Source organism: Humulus lupulus, chromosome 6 (genome assembly GCF_963169125.1).
Source record: "Humulus lupulus chromosome 6, drHumLupu1.1, whole genome shotgun sequence".
In the NCBI taxonomy this organism is placed as follows: domain Eukaryota; kingdom Viridiplantae; phylum Streptophyta; class Magnoliopsida; order Rosales; family Cannabaceae; genus Humulus; species Humulus lupulus.
In genome coordinates this window covers 136,971,375-136,984,693 of record NC_084798.1, presented here as the reverse complement: position 1 = coordinate 136,984,693, position 13,319 = coordinate 136,971,375, and the positions used below count along the sequence as shown (strand labels likewise).

The window sequence follows — 13,319 nt, the reverse complement described above, 5'->3', positions numbered from 1 at the left end:
TACTCACATCATTGGTAATTAGATGTTCTACTTGGCTATTTTTCAACATATTCATCTGTCAGTTGTACCCGAGCTGAGTAACTGAACTCGTACTAATTTTAGGGTACAACATTTTCCCCCCAACCTCTTGCTCGTGCTTGACGTCATCACTTCCTGACATGAACATTAGGGTCTTTTAGGTGTCTTCCATGTAAAATCATGCCTGCCCACTACTCAAGTACTGGACAGGTGGCTGCCTACAATTGGCGTCTATTTGTGTTTTGAGGACTGTGACAACTGTCCTGTAACTTTTTGCTGCCGTATGGTTCATTTTAATCATGGCCTTTGGATGTCAAGCTAACCCAATCGGATGGCCCAAGTTAATTCTCATAGTTTACGTATCATTAGGGTGATCAGAATTGAACCCTCACCGCCTTTGCCTTCAAAAAATTTCCTTTTCAAAAAACAAAGTTTCCCTTTTTCTGCTCCAACTTCTCCCAAAAACCCTACTTCACCTTTCGGATTCTCAGAGGCTTTCAAGAAATTTCCTGTGGACGCATCGACACTTCTTTGAACTGATCATATAAACTGTCAGTATTTCCTCACCTGGTTTTATTTATTCAACTCCTTATTTTCTAGTGAGTTTCTTGTTTTACTGTGAAAAACATCCTTTGTCCAATGTTGTTTAGGATACGTCCATTTATAAATAATTGATAGGATTCAATTTAGGCTAAATGAACGATATTTTTCTTCTTTAGAAACAAGGTTTTCATAAAACTAGGCAAACTTTATAGATTTTTTCAAAGAAAATTCTAAAGGTAAATCGGTTTGAATACATGTTTGGGGTGTAGAAGCCGAATGGGTTTTAGGTTTGGTTCTAGGTAGCTTAAAGGTAATGATTTCTTAGGCGTTTTTTCATTAAACCACTTTCAAATGGAAAGTAGTGGGTCTGACGGATCTAATACACAGATCCCGAAATATTAGGGAATTTAAGAAATCGAAGTGCGTGGTCCTAGTGTGACCATGCATTGAGGCTAGGACACAGCTTATCTCATATAATTTTACAAATCCTGAAAGTAAACCAGTAAAAGCTTTAGGCTTCCATATCTCCCCAACCATAGCTAGAAATCATCTTAGGTCGCCTACTAATAGACCGCTTTGTCGTTAAGCGATCCAAATTATGGCATCCGCAAAGAAGAACACTGCAATCTCTTCTGCTCAGAAACATGGACAAGGGAAAGCAGGTCACCTCTGACTCTCCCATTCCTCATTTTGATCCTATGGTAGAGAGAGAAATTGTGGTCAACCCTGACGCATTCGTCGAGGCTAGCACATAGTCTCCCGGATAACGACTCAGAGGAAAGTTATCAAGATCCTACTGAGTCATAGGATAGAGATGGGACCTGAATGGCTTCTGGCCTAACCTGTGCTGGAGGGAGAGTGGAGCTGCGCCTCCCTCCAAAATGACTACGGGGCGTGGAGTGATGACCACTTGAAGGTCAGTGCCTTTCTCCCCTTGGGCTAGTATTTCGTAGACTTTCTGAACTACGTTAAACTTGCTCCATTCCAGCTCCCTCCAAACTCATATAGGATTTTGGTGGGGTTAAAATATTTAATTTTGAGGTACGAGTGAGAGGTCCCCAATCCGGCAGACAACATGTACTTCTTATGCCTTAAAGCAAGTCCTAACCTGAAGGGGCGAGGTGATGGTTTCTACTACCTCGCTCGTTCTCCCAACTTTTCCTTTGTCATACCTCCCCAGCGACGCAAATGACTATAAAGATTTGTTCTTTATGTGAAATGGGTTCAAGAGCTGTGACCATCGATACTTTAACCACCCTCGTAAGTCATCTATCTTTATGAGTTCAGCACGTGAAAATTTTACCACTTACGCACTATATATTTTTTCTGTTTAAGAATTCTGACTGAATTCGTTCTTTGTGAAGCTATATTCGTGAGGACAGAGCGGGTTGTGACCCTTTGGGTCAGTATGAGACCTTGTCTAGTCTACTTTCCCAGGGGAAAGACTATCGTCAGTTCGTGAAAGACGTCGAGGAGGAAGAAAATGTGGCACTACTTGGGTACAAAAGGTGAGCTTCTGAAGATAATCAAGGGCCCGATCCCGAACGAGTAGCATCCGCGGCAGCAGCCGGCCCCTCTGGCCAAGGTAACACATACCCCTACTGAGAGTTAGATTAGGTTGTTGCCAGTTATAGGCTAATTCGGTTCAACCCTAACCAGCTCGTTAGTCATCACCCCACTGACCCGGACCTAAACACAACCCTCCTCCATTGCGTGGACCATTTGGTGGTACGCTATGACCACAACTCCCCAAATGTACCATCAAAGTTGACAACACTCTTCATTTTAGGTCCACCATATTTTAGGAGTATGGGAAAAATCGTAGGTCCTGGCCTTCCTTGCATCAGAGTGCGTATGCCCCTGGTTTTAGGTAGTACGTAGATGAGTCCAGCCCCGAGGAAGGACCTGAACCCCCTATGATCCAAGAGATCATAACTTAGACTCTCCCATACCCCCGTTAATCCAAGAGTTAGAGGTTTTGCCAAGCTCTGTCAATAACCCCTAGTTGATCGTAATAGATTCCTCCCCTAGCCTGGAGGGTAGGGGTCTTACACTTCTTCTTGTGTTTATAATACTTTTGAATAATTACTTCTTTAGTCTGAATACTCTACTCACTTCTTTTTAGGTGAAGAGATGGAGCTACCAGAAGCCCCAGATTTGAGGGGTGCTTTCAAAGCTAGAGGAACCAGAGTTGGTCCCGTGGTGAAGAGGCCCAAGGTGACGAAGAAATCAGCTCCGAAGACTGGGGGTACCACCGAGCCTCCGACTAAGGATAAGGGTGCCAACTCCATTCGGGAGCAGCCACAAAAGAAACTTCCCTTAGCTCCTATAACAACAGTCACAGTTCAGCAAGCTCCTCCTCCTCCTCGACGCATACCCCTCTCAAATCCTCAAGTGATCCAAGGTGAGGCTCCTAATATCTAGATTCGGTCAAGCCACTTGACTTGGACAAGATCCTCGAGGCTTTTCGAGGTATTGTGTATGAGACGACAAGCCACATGGTTGGCCATGCCTACAAAGCCCACACCAGAGACTTAAGGGGCCATAGAGGAGCGGACTCCTAAGGATGTCCTCGAATCTGCCATGGGGATGAACCTCATTGTGAGCCCCTCTCACTCTCCTTACTTTTTCTTTTTCTTTACTTATTTTTTTAATAAACTATTCTTGACTTGCTTCATTCTTCTCCAGTCTATCCTGACCCAATTTTGAGGAATTTCTCGAGTTAAAGCTAGGGAGGATGAGCTCTGAGCTGCCTTGGGTGCTGCTCAAGAGAGAGAATAGGCCGCCAAAGACGCCTTGGTATCTGCTCAGGAGGGCGAGCGGTCAGCAAATGCTGCTCTATCTGCCTCCTAGAATCAAGTCGTGGAGGTGAGTCATCGCGTGGATCAGCTTCAGGCCAAAAATGAAGAACTCAAGAAGAAACTGATCAAGGTCGAGGCTATGGACAAAGAGGAAGCGACAGAGTCATTTTCTCAAATGGAGGAGATACTTTTACCATTTCTAGGCTTTCAACAAGGATGTGAACTTCTCTTTCATGTAGCCCCAGCTGTGGGATCCATATCTTGCTCATTTTAAGATTCAGTTCTCACTGGAACCATCGGAGACCGGCAAAGCTTTTGGAGCTGCTGAGGGGCATGGCGAGGACGTGACTTCTCTGGTATGAGCTGACGGAGCCCAGTGACTTTTATTTTTACCCTTTTTATTATTATTATTATTTTAAATTTTGTAACTAAGTCCCTTTGGATAAAAACAATTGCCTACAATTGAATATACATCTAACTTGTGATCTATTTGTGTTTCCCTTAGTCTACTATTTCTCATTTTTATGAATCCTTAGATTCTTGTACATTTGAAATCATAGGGGTTGACTTTTAGAGCAAGATAGATTTTATCGATATCTTAGTTGTATCTAAGATTTTACTCGCTTGTTTGTGCCATACCTCTTAAGATTCAGGCCTCGGACTTGGTTATGTCCAGGGTTTTTTTTTTATAAGCTTAATAGAATTGTACCTGATAGGAATCAGGCCTCGAACATGGTTATATCCAGGGTCTTAATGATTTCTCAAACTTAGTTCGTGTTAGGTTTATTGAAAACTCGAGCTTTAAGTAGTCGATGAATAATCAATTTCTCCAACCTCTATGTTTTGAATCCTTATCCGAATAAGTTGAACTCTTAGAAATTCTCCTTAGTTATGTGCCTCCCCCCCCCCCCCCCCCCCCTCAAACAACCACAACGTATAAGTGTTCTTTGTTGCTTTTACAAAGCAAGCTCGTGATAACAAAACAATTAAATTGGTTATGTAATATTCCAACTGTTATTAAATTGAAATGGCTTTTATAGAAAAGCCTTACATATATGGTATATCTGAAAACATTAAAGACAACAAAACATTTGATAATACTTTTTTAAGTGTAGGACATTCCAGGTCTGTGGGACTATTTCCCCATTTAGCCGGGCTAGCTTGAAAGTTCCTTCGCGTAGGACCTCTACAATTTGATATGGTCATTCCCAGTTTGGCCTTAACACCTCGTCTTTGGGATCTTTATTTTCCCAAAAACCCTTTGAAGAACCAGATCGCCTAAACCAAGTCTGCATACTTTTGAATTGGAAATTCGAGTGATCTTCTATTGATAATGGGCGAGATGTATTTGCAATGCCTCTCATTTTTCTTCAATCAGATCGAGGGACGCACTAAGAAGCTCATGGTTATTATCTTGGTCAAACGTCTTTTATCTATGGGTTATTACCATTGCCTCAATTGGGAGCATAGCCTTGCTTCCAAAGGATAGGGAAAATAGGGTATGTTCCGTATAAGTTCTATGTGATGTCCGATAGGCCCATAGTACTTTTGGGAGGTGCTCGAGCCACAATCCCTTGGCCTCATCTAGTATTTTCTTCAAGCTTGCCTTCAGGGTCTTATTCACAGCATAGACCTGCCCATTGGCTTGTGGGTATGCTACAAACGAGAAACTCTTTGTAACATCCGAAATTCCCTAATATGAATTAGTGCCTGGATTAGGGGGCCGAGAGGCAATAATTGTTTTATTTATGTGTTAATAATGTATGAGCATGTTATTATGTGAATTTTATTAAATATAATTATGCTTACAAGTTTAGAAATGTTAAATGTGTATGTGGGCCCGTTTCTTATAAGGAGGGCATTTTAGTAATTTGACCAGCTAAAGGTATAATTGTAAATTTTAGTCTATGTGATTGAGACCACATTATTATGTGGATATATTTGGATTGAGACCACTCGAGGTGATCCTAATGAGCAAGGTAGCGAAAAAGTCACAGCGGGGTAAAATACTCGGCTCGGGGTGAGCTTAGGGGTATTTTAGTACATTGCCGGGATTTATCGGGTAATGGGAGATGAAATGATTATTATTTTGAGATAGTTGGGGATTTAGAGAACACTCGAAGATTTATGGGAAGTGGCAATAGACAGAATTTCCCTTGAAGGGCTTTGGAGAGATTGGTTTGACCTAGGGGTATTTAGGTCATTTGGTGCCTAATTAGAGATTAACTAGAGTATTCTTCAGCTAAATGGAAACTAAGAAATAGAGTAAAAAATACCAGAAATACGTTCTCTCTCCTGTAACTCTCTCTCCCTCTTCTTGGTGGTTTGAGGATCTTGAGGAATCGGAGGAATCAAGCTTTGGAAATTGAAGGATTGTACTTGGGAAAGTTGTGGATTAGCTCAAGGGTGTTATCATCTCAGAGGTAAGGGTTTAAATTCAAATTTCTTCTTGATAGTTCTGTGGTTTTAGTTGGAGGCTTTAGTATTTGCATGTTTGACAGTTTGGAGGGTGCACTGCAAGAAAAAATGCTTTTAGTAAGACCAAAAATGTGTTATCAAAACATACCACAACACTTTTTGACGTGTTAAGACCAACTATGTTATCGTAGGTCAGGGTACTTTACATAACCATTTATCATTGTTATATAGACGTGTTATTATACTGTCAACGATAACACACTTTCTGTATTATTTTAATAAATAGATAAGTGTTTAATTATATTATTTATAGTCGATTATATAACACATTTCAATACTTATAAATTTGTGTTATACTACACTTTAGTATAACACATTTTTTGTGTTATATAATGAAGTTTGCATAACAAAATTCTTTACTTATAAAAAGTGTTATTGTAATAGATATTATAACACATTTTTCGTATTATTTTAATATTTAGATAAGTTTAAATTCTCATTATATATTCATTTATATAACACTAATTAATTCTATTAAATTTTTATTTTTTATTCATATAATTAAAATTAGCTTTCTTATATATACTAGCATCATCAAATTAACTTGATTTTCAAATAACAAAAAGTAAAAACATTCAACATTGTATTAACAATCCACAAATTAGTTTAAAACATTCAACACTGTCATCAACAACAAAATGTTCTTTCACTACTACAAAAATTACATGATAAGTCAGTTAAAAACTGACATCTGAATGTTCATAAGTCGGTTGGGAACTGACTTCCCATGCAGTGACTTATGATGTAAAAACATGGTAGGTCAGTTGGCGCCAAACCGACATCTGGTGTAAGACATGGTACGTCGGTGGAAAACTGACATCTGGTGTAAGACATGAGATGTCAGTTGCAAACCGACCTCTAGTGTAAGACATGGTAGGTCGGTTGTACACCGACCTCTGGTGTAAAACATGATATGTCGGTTCACAGGCGACTTATGGTGTAGACATCTATTGTCACTTTTAGTAGAACCAACTTATGGTGTTTTTTTTCTCTTAAAAAGTGTATTATGCCCAAAACAAATCATGTTTTTTTTATACAAACAAACTGAACAAAACAAAACATATATCACAATAATATAAAATACTAGAATTTGAACTAAGTATCTAAAATAACGAGTCTTAAGTTAATTACAAAATGACTTACATAAGCATTGTAAGCTATAGTTAGGCAACAAAAGTGTGTATATCTTCAAGAAAGTCTAAGTTAACATTGTAAGTATATCTCATTAAAAGTCTAAGTTAACAAAAGTGAGTGGACCTATGTAGTACTCATCAAATCCATGACGCATTGTGCCCATTCTTCACGTACTTCATTGATCTCATCCTTTGTGTAATAGTTCTTCCCGCCACACTAAAACAAAATTCATTGCATGAGTTGAATTAATATACTTAATCTTAAGGTAAAGCTAGAACTTTAATAATGAATATTTTCACTTACATTATTAGTTAGCCATCGCATTGAAAACTCATTTGTCACGAAGTCCTTCATTGGTGGAAGGATCTGTTGTATTTTCTAACGCTAACTTAATAAAGTTGTTGACTCCCTCTTCATACTCTTTTGAATGTCTGTCCTTTGTTATCCAACTCTTGTCCATTTCCTAGAAAAAATTCGACAAAAGTTTCCCTAAAATTGGACTAAAATTCTCCTGCACGTAGAAAATTCCCATAACAAATTTTTAGCGCTGTCATATTCCTATTATTACACTATCTTTTTAACTTAAATTTTGACAGAGCATCCCTATACCAATCAAACAAGAACAATGCAAGCACAACATAATTTAAATATAAGAAAATAAAACATAATTCTAGATGAATTTGGGCAACATTTCCCTTGTAATAGTGACATAACCATCTGTCAATAGAGAACCAAGCAATTCAAACAACACACAATAAGTTTCTTCCTTATATCTCCGCAGCACACAAATAAATTTCCCAGAAACTACTTCACTAAAACACACAAGTTCTCAACCTTCCATTATCACCGCAACACACAATTTTAATCACAGAACCTACTTCACTATGGATGAATATTCAAGATATTCAAACTCCTCTAACATTTTTATAATAATATTTATAAAAAAAAAAAAAACATCCATACCTCTTGCAATTAACAATAATCAAGCAAATTAATTCACTTGGTAATGATCCTTGCTAATATTTCCACCAAAAACCTACAAAATAAAATTAATCTATAAGCCCCATTTGAAGTTTCTGAGTCAATGAAGCGAAACTAACACCATTTGTTTTATTTATTTATTTATATATTTATTATTATTTATATTCTATTGCTAACTTATATAATTTATGATTGTCGGAGGCTATTGCTAACTTATTAGTGTCGGAGGCTATTTTGTAAAAAAATTATCAAAACTAGACGAAAGTGTAAAATAACTTCAAAAAATTAACAATTTTATCAAATGACTCATAAATAAATAAATAAAAATAATTGTTAAAAATTTAGAATTATAAAGGTATGATATTTATTAGATTATTGAACATGCATTTAAATATTATGCACAATAAAATAATAATATTTTTTTAAGTAATTAATTATAATTTTGATAATTATGGTCGGTTGGATGTTTAATTATATATTTTGGGTCCACACATTTATGAGTTAGGCATGTGAATGTTATAATGTGCTTATTTTACTATTTTACCCCTTAAACTAAATAAATAGGCTTGTCATTTTCAAAATTGAACCTCAAAAATAGCAGTGGGAAAATCAGCTTTCATTCAATTCAATTTCACTCTTTCATTATTGTTTTTCAGTTTTTCTCTCATCAATTATTTCAAATAATAAAATAAAATATAATAATAAAAACATGTTTTCTTAACGTACATACACAAACTAATAAACTAGCCAAATTGCCTATTGGAGGAATGAAAATAAAACAAGAAAATCAAAATGAAGAGACCTAAGCACGCAAAAAAAGGGGCATCAAGTAATGTTGTGTAAGTTGTAGAAAACATGTATTTGGCATACTTTCTTCTCTGTGCACTTTCAGAATCAATGATAATGCCAAAAAATATAGCTTGCAAGACTAGACCTGGAGCATAAATTATTAAGAATTATCATCATTGAACTCCAAAATAAATTGTCAATATGTCAAAACTGTTTCATAAAGAACAGTTTTTTAAATCACTGCAGTTCTTGTACTAAGCCAAAGGCCAAGCTGGCTCCATCAAGAACCTCAAATTGAGACAAAAGGGTCAAGCTAATTGGTATCAAACCAGTGAGACTACTGTCATATTCAACAATAAACTATTCAACATTGTAAGATTAGCAAAAGCATGTTAAAGGCTATATGAATCTACTTATCTTCTTTTAATGAAAAGCAAACAGAGAAAAGAGAGAAGAAAACAACTCCTCCTTCACCTCCATTAGGAAAGGTGGCAGATTTACAGTGAGATTAGCTTTAAAGAGAAACTCATTGTCACTGGTCAAAAGGGCTATCTTTTTCTTCACAGCCGTAGTTGTGGGTTTTATGTTAAAAAAACTTCAGCTCTCTCTGGCTATGTTCTGACTCTGTTACAGCAAAATGATCACTTTAAAGGGTACTAGTTACTGAAAGCTCTGACTTTGCTACCTATGCAAAACGACAACTTTGGTGCTTCAGATTATCAGAGCCTCTAATTTGAGAGGACTCCAATAAACCTTTTGGTCTTTTTGGGGGTGTACTATTGTAGTGGATCTATCTGGTTTTCATCTCTGAAATACTCATTCCATCATTGCTCATTTTGCTATGGATTCTAGTGGTAAACTGATCATTTCCCTTCTATTTTTTCTTATTTATCTATTTTTTCTCTCCTTCTGTTTTGCTGAAATTATTGTCGTTTGGGAGAGATTTCAGTGCTGGGATTTCACGGGAGTGAAGATAGTAAAATGTTGGGACTCAAATTGAGACAAAAGGGTCAAGCTAATTGGTATCAAACCAGTGAGACTACTGTCATATTCAACAATAAACTATTCAACAATACTGTATATGTTACTCATAATAGTAGAAATAACAATAAAGTGCACTCGCTAAAGTCAAGACCAGTTTACTTTCTTATTTAGGACTATAAAAATGTACTGCTAGAAACTCAGTAGGTGTATATCCGTTTCATAAAGAACATGTCAGATGCACTAGTGAGATATATGAATTTAATATGATTATTTTGAGGTAGAAGAAATACAACTGTTTGACTTTGTTAAAAGGCCAAAGGCTAGCCAAGCCTGAGCATGTTTCTTGGAAATTTTCTTTTTAAGGTAATAAAAGTTTCGAGTGTATAGAGCACTTTTGGCTGCTGAAAAGAGTTACTCTCCAATTTAATTTCCATTCATGATGTGCATACCTGTAAAGAAAGTATTTTCAATACAAGAAATGTGATCTGGTCTTGCTTCTCAAACAAATAAAATAATTAGTACGACTTGTAACAATCTGTTCATGTGTCTCAAACTCTCAGATTATTATGAACCAATCTAAACTAATGAACAGATTGTTAAATCTAATGTCACTTTCTTCCATTTAGGATACCCTTTTGCTTCTAGTCCAAACATAACGCTATTGGGACCATTATATATAGTTCAAGGGAGCATATGCATACCCCCAAATTTGAACAGAAGGCTAACCTTGTGATATTCAAGAGTGTCCCCAGCAGCTTTTCGGACATCTACCATGAAGAGAGCTGACGCAACTTTGAAAACCTATATAGAGAAGGATACAACTGATTTAGATGTTATATTTGTACATGTTTATAAGAACAAATAAACACTTAATAAAAAATTTATTGATCAACAAAACCAACAAAAAATAAAAACTACCTCCAGAACGACAGCAAATTGTCCAGTCTTGCTTGCAGTTATACTTTCAAGTCTTGTCTATTGGAAATATTTATTTAATTAGATTAAAGAAAATTAAATCATAGTGTTGGCTGATGCTTTACTGGACACTCAAACACATTCACACACATATATATATATGCTCCAGTATGTGTGTTTATTCTACTAAATGCGTGACATATTATAAATTTTTAATGTAATTATCTTACAGGATCAGTAACAATTAGTCATTATATATCTATGGACACAAAACAGAATAAAAGGAACACATAGAGCTTTTTGACTATATATTACTGTAAAAATAAATAGCTTTTACACTTCTCTCTCTGTTATGCTAGGGAAAAGGGGGAGGCTAACTAACCTTTGGAGGTAGTTTTCCAAAAGCATCTCAATTTCTTCTTCCTCTTCTGCATAAAACAAAACCAAACCAAAATTCAAGTGATAAAATAGTCCAAATTCAACATGTTATACATATGATGTAAGCATATAAATATTAATTAAAGAGCTAGAAGAGCCAAAGAGAAAGCAGCAAGGGAAGCCATGGAGTCTCAAGGACTGATTTCCAGGTCTGTTACAGTAGGGACCACAACAGTTAATAATGGGATTACCTCAGTTACTTCTTCCTTAACTAGCAATGATGCAAGTCCAATAGATCAACCATTTTCGGTAGACTCTACTCCCTCAACTGCTGATATTGAACGAGATATTACCAATCAAAATCCAGTTTCAAGGTTATCAAATGAAGACTGATTTAATCTTCTTATGTATCTGATATGATGTTATCTGACCATGTCAACTCTCATCCACAAAGTTATATTGATAAGTCTATAAAGGCACAGAGCTTTTTCTTAATTTTATCTACTTATTTTAAATGTATAATTCAAGTGAAAAAGGTACATTTTATTTTGGAACTAAATAAAAACACTCCCTAGTCATTTGGACTTGTTCATCACCTTATAACAATTACCATTAATATGGCTTTTCTCTTCAGTTTGAACAGTCACGGCTTTAGAAAGAGAGAGTATGACAGAATTAATAAGTGGGCTAATTATATCAGAATACAAAATTTTCTTACATTTGTAAATCGAGTTTCAGATATAAATCTTTTCCCAAAAATGAAAACAAAAAAATCAAGGCAAAGGATAACTGTGGCTAACAAGATAACCTAAAAATAAAAAACTTATTCCTCGGCATCACTGACATCCATAGAAGCCCCCTTTTTGTAATCCACCTTGATGGTGTAAAACATGCACCAAAGTGTGCCCCAGTCAATATATGTTTCTCACAATGTCGATATAACAGAGAAACACTTATTTCATTATTACTCTAAAAAACTAATTACAGTACAAATACGAACATCAATTTCGATATATATATATATATGAATAAATATGGAGTGATAGAAAAAGAGACCTACCTGACCGGAGACCGCTGGTGAACAACGCAGTGAGAGATGCTGCCACGACCAGAGACCGCTGGTGAACAACGGAAGGGGCTGTTGCCGAACGGTATGCTGGTGAAGCTGAGTGACCGGAGTTGAGGAGGGAGAGTCGCTGCAGTTTGGGTTGCTGGCGGAATGAAGAAGACGAGAAGAAATTTTTTTCCCGGGGGTGTACAATGAAGAAGAAGAAGAGCGCGGGATACTTAATTTTATTTGTGCTTTTTTTTTTCACCCTAATTTTAACATGGTATGTCTCCAATACCAACCGACATATGATGTAGCATCATAAGTCATTTCTAAAACCGACTTATGCTATTAAAATTAAAAATATATAATTTTAACATGGTAAGTCAGTGCATTAGCAATTGACTTATGATGCAGCATGATATGTCTGTTCTAGAACCGACTTATGATGTTAAAATTAACAAATATATAAGTTTATTATGTTGATATTTTGTTTTAAAATTATAAATCTCTAACTTATTTAGTTTTTTTTTTTCAAATATTTATAAATATGTCATTTATAAATTAAAATATTTTCTTATTAACAACTAAATTAATTTTTTTTAATTCCGAATAATTAATTAATTAATATTTCAAAAATTATAATATATGTAATATTAATAAGTATATATTTTTTATACTTATTGCATTCACAAATCAATTATATATATGTATTGTTTAATAAAGTAATATATTTTAAAATTCAAATAATACAAAAACAAATTAGACTATCTTTAACAATATATTTTTATAATGACATGATAGGTCAGTCCATAGAACCGACTTACCATGTCACATGAAAAGTCAGTTCCTACACAACCAACATTCCATGTCATTTAAAAAAATATTAATTAAATACATTAAAATATTTATAAAGTTTTTTTTTATTTTAAATTATATATACTATTCAATTAAAATATTTTTTCATTATAAAATATAATTATTTTTTTATATTATAAATAATTGATTAATTTAATTCACCTATTTATATTTCAAAACATTATAATGTAGATTGAAAATTATAAAATTTTTACATTTATTTCATACACTACTAAATAAATTATTGTATTTAAAAATTCAAATAATTTAAAATAAATAAAAATGTGACATGATAAGTCAGTTCATATAGTACTGACATACCATGTTAGAAATGTAGGACATAGTAAGTCGGTCCACACAGAACTGACCTACCATGATTAACATGGCAAGTC

The 13,319-nt window shown here is 35.2% G+C and overlaps 1 long non-coding RNA gene across 3 annotated transcripts; it reads right to left on the bottom strand.

The window, feature by feature from the left end:
- Positions 1-6,929: 6,929 nt before the first annotated feature.
- LOC133782553 (uncharacterized) lies at positions 6,930-12,411 on the bottom strand. Of its 3 annotated transcripts, XR_009870576.1 has the most exons (8): positions 12,082-12,411; positions 11,273-11,349; positions 11,026-11,071; positions 10,647-10,703; positions 10,455-10,529; positions 7,938-8,010; positions 7,278-7,485; positions 6,930-7,190 (listed from the first exon to the last, which is right to left on the bottom strand). It is a non-coding gene; the product is annotated as an uncharacterized LOC133782553 (long non-coding RNA). The 3 variants fall into 3 exon arrangements; XR_009870575.1 differs by lacking the exon at positions 12,082-12,411 and having other exon boundaries at positions 11,273-11,914; XR_009870577.1 differs by lacking the exon at positions 12,082-12,411 and having other exon boundaries at positions 7,278-7,437; positions 11,273-11,914.
- Positions 12,412-13,319: the final 908 nt, after the last annotated feature.